General features: G+C 60.8%; 1 protein-coding gene across 1 annotated transcript in view; it reads left to right on the top strand.

The window, feature by feature from the left end:
• KIF21B (kinesin family member 21B) overlaps positions 1 to 3,335 on the top strand; it is a 34,037-nt gene that overhangs the window by 7,322 nt on the left and 23,380 nt on the right.

The raw sequence follows: 3,335 nt of genomic DNA, 5'->3' as shown, positions 1-3,335 counted from the left end.
CGCTTTCACAGCCTGCCAGCGCGGCAGGGACGGGAAGCAGCGCAATGGAGAAGCTCCCAGCTGAGGTCCCCTTTGTGTCCCTGCACGGCTGCGGGCTTTCCCTGGCACACCCGCCGCTGGTGCTGCCGGGTTTGGACGCTTTCACAGCCTGCCAGCGCGGCAGGGACGGGAAGCAGCGCAATGGAGAAGCTCCCAGCTGAGGTCCCCTTTGTGTCCCTGCACGGCTGCGGGCTTTCCCTGGCACACCCGCCGCTGGTGCTGCCGGGTTTGGATGCCGATGCTGGAGCGGGCAGGCTCCAGCTGCGCCGCCCGTCATCGCCCCAGTGAGAGCTGTCCAGGTCGGGAAGGAGCCGTCTCCACCCCTGCCTGTGCCTCTGTCTCTGTCTGTGCGTCCGTCTGTCTCCCAACCCTGTGTGCCGGGTGCCTGGGGCTGGGAAGTGGCCAGGTTTGCTTGGCAGGAGCACTTGGCTGGGACCGTGCAGCTCTGTCCTGGGTGCTTGGTCCCTTGTCACTGTCCCTTCACAGTGAGCTGAGTGATGAGGCCAGAGGAGGTGGCTGGGCTCATGCTGCTGCTGTGGTCCTAGGGCTCTGTGCTCCCTGGGTGTGTTGCGGGGGCCAAGGCTGGTTTATCGGCGTGAGCAGGAAGGAGATGGGGCTGGTGCTGATCATTTTGCTGGCCCCAGGACAGCCAGTGTCCTCCGCGAGCTGCAGGCAGGAGAAGCCTGTGCCAGCATGGGGACAGCCGAGCACAGGCTGCCCTGTGGAGCTGGGGCTCATGTCAGGTCTTGCAGCCCCCCGCTGGTTAAGTGCTGGTTAAGCGCTGGTTTATTTTGGTTGCCACTTAGCAGATAAGTCCTTAATTGCCAACCAGCCAAAGTGCCGTGGGCTCCCAGATGATCAGCTGCGCTCGCTGTGGGTCTCCCAGCCCTTTAGGACAGAGCATCCTAACGTGTTTGGCTCTGCAGCGGGTCCTGGAGCTGGGCACAACCTGTCCTTCTGGCTGGTGACCCGTGACCAGGGGCAGAGCAGGTTGGCTGGCTGCATCCAGACGCAGGTGAGGGAGCAGCTCCATTGTCCCACACGTTGGGTCCTGACAGTGTTACACCCAGTTCTTGCAGACACATGGACAGGCAGGACGTGGCCAGCATCTTTTTTTGTAGAGGTTGGGACAAGGAGTGTCAGAATGCACCCAGATGGTGACTTTATGGCCACCAAAGTTGCTGATCTCTGTTGCAGAGCAGGGAAACTGAGGCAGAGCATGGCAAGCGCTGCCAGCTCCCCCAGTGTGACCTGGTGGGGTTGGGGACAGGACTAAGGAGAGGGCCCATGCTGGCTCTGCAGATGCTTATGTCATGTTTGGAGGAGGTATTGTGGTGCTGAAGCACGACTTGAACCAAACGTGAACATCTGCCTGGCCCAACCAGAGTCTTACGGTGACTGGTGCCTGGCATGGTGATGTTCCCCCTGGGAGGGCAGGGTTGGGACCCCCCAGAGAGCTGGGACAGACACTGGGGAGCAGGAGGAGCAGCTGCCCTGGCCCAGAGAAACTGTCTGCAATGTCTCTTGGTGGCCACGTGAATCTCCTGTGGTGCTGGGTGATACCTCTGTGCTGCCCCATGTGGGACTGTGGCTGCTGGTGCTCATCGCTGCCGTGGGAGTCCGTAGCATTCACACAGCAGCTGGCAGCAGCTCCAAGGATGTCCCCGGGTGACACCGGGCTGATTGCCTGGAGAGCAGGACCCTCCCGGGGGCTTCCTGTGTCCCCCTGGGCAGATGGGACAGCACAGGAGGAGCATGCTGTGGCACCTGGGTCCCCTCCACCCCACAGGGCTCCTGGCTGTGAGAGCCAGGGCAAGTGATGGGGGCCCTGGGGTGGCAGCAGTGTTTGGGGAGAGGGACTGGGGGGAGGTAGCGGTGTTGGCATGTGGATGGCTGGAGCAGCCTGGCATGGCTAGGCTCAAGGTGGGTCCCCAAATGCCCTATGGAAAATTTATGTGTGTGCATCCCTGCACCACTGCTGCTCATCCTCTCTTCCAGCCCACATGCACGTATTTCATCACCTGGGGGGCCAAGGTGGGTGCGGCAGGAGAAAGAAATCTTTTCTGAAAACCCTGTTCTTGTTTTTCTTGAGAGGAAAACAGTTTTCCAAAAACACCCTGATTCCAGTTTGTTCCTCTGCTGGTTCCCCAGGGACACAGTTGCTGTGTGTGTCTGGGCTGGGGAGGGGGCAAAGCACATCATGTTGGTCAAAAAGTAATTAAAGCTGGGGTTAATTCTCCTGGAGGAGGGTGAGACCCTGGGTAGGTGACGGGAGCGAGTCTAGGGCTGAGCACATCAGAAGCTGCTTTCTATTGTGGCTGCTGAGCTAAATATACCCAGGGATGCACATGGCTGTTCCCACGCGTCTGCTGTGCAGGCTCCCGGCAGGGTGAGCACAGGGCCCTGCCGGGGACACCCTGTCCCCCCAAACACAGCAGGGCTCGGCCCTCCTGGGCTTCCCTTGCTGCCGGCTGGCAGAGCCCCAATCCGCAAAGCGTCTGCTGCGGTCGCTGCGCCGACTTGCTGGCGATGCGGCTTTGGAGGAATTAATAGCTGTGTTTATGAAGCACCAAGGGAAGGGAGATGTTCGGTCATTAGCTCTAATGAGTCTTGCTTGCCGTGGTGTTTGGCTCCACGCTCCCTTTCTCCATGAGTCCCCTGGGCCCACCCAGCTTCCCACAGCCGGAGCTGCTGCAGCCCCAACGTGTGCCAGAGCCTGCGCCAGGGCAGAGTGGAGCATGTGCGGGTCCAGCTGTTCTGTACCCAGATTTCTCGAGGAAGGGGTTGAGTGTGGTGGGTAGGGAAGCAGTGGCTGGGTTGTGCATGTTACCAGGACCCAGTACAGCCTTGCCTGTCCCCTCTCCGCCTGCCGAGCCCAAGACTGGGGACAGCCACCAGGCTGAGCGGTGCCGGTTTGCTCCAGACAGTTGTTCTGACACTGGGACTGTCATGTTTTTGCATTTTGCGTTTCAAGCGTTTGTAGCTGCAGTTTGATCTTGCTGCCCCTCGAGCGAGCCCGGCTGCTGCAGCGCTTCCCGGCTGCCTGCCCATATGCTGGCGGTCCCCGTCAGGGCTGCTTCGATGCATTGATCGGTGTCTGCGTGCATCCCGGAGCACGCTGCCTGGCCGGGGGCATCGTGGTGAATGAGCCAGCACAGGCGTGCTAGGGCCGGCTGGCTCTGTATGGGCTGTGCTGGGCCATATTCAGCTGCTGGGCAGTCTTAAATGCAGGCTGCCTGTCGTTACTGGGTCCTGCTTGTGCCGTGGTACCCAGCCCTGGCTGTCACCTCGGCTGC

The sequence above is a fragment of the Mesitornis unicolor genome, unplaced genomic scaffold (assembly GCF_000695765.1).
Source record: "Mesitornis unicolor isolate BGI_N332 unplaced genomic scaffold, ASM69576v1 scaffold32151, whole genome shotgun sequence".
In the NCBI taxonomy this organism is placed as follows: Eukaryota; Metazoa; Chordata; class Aves; order Mesitornithiformes; family Mesitornithidae; genus Mesitornis; species Mesitornis unicolor.
The sequence above is the reverse complement of the archived record's forward strand: the minus strand, read 5'-3'. Positions and strand labels throughout refer to the sequence as shown.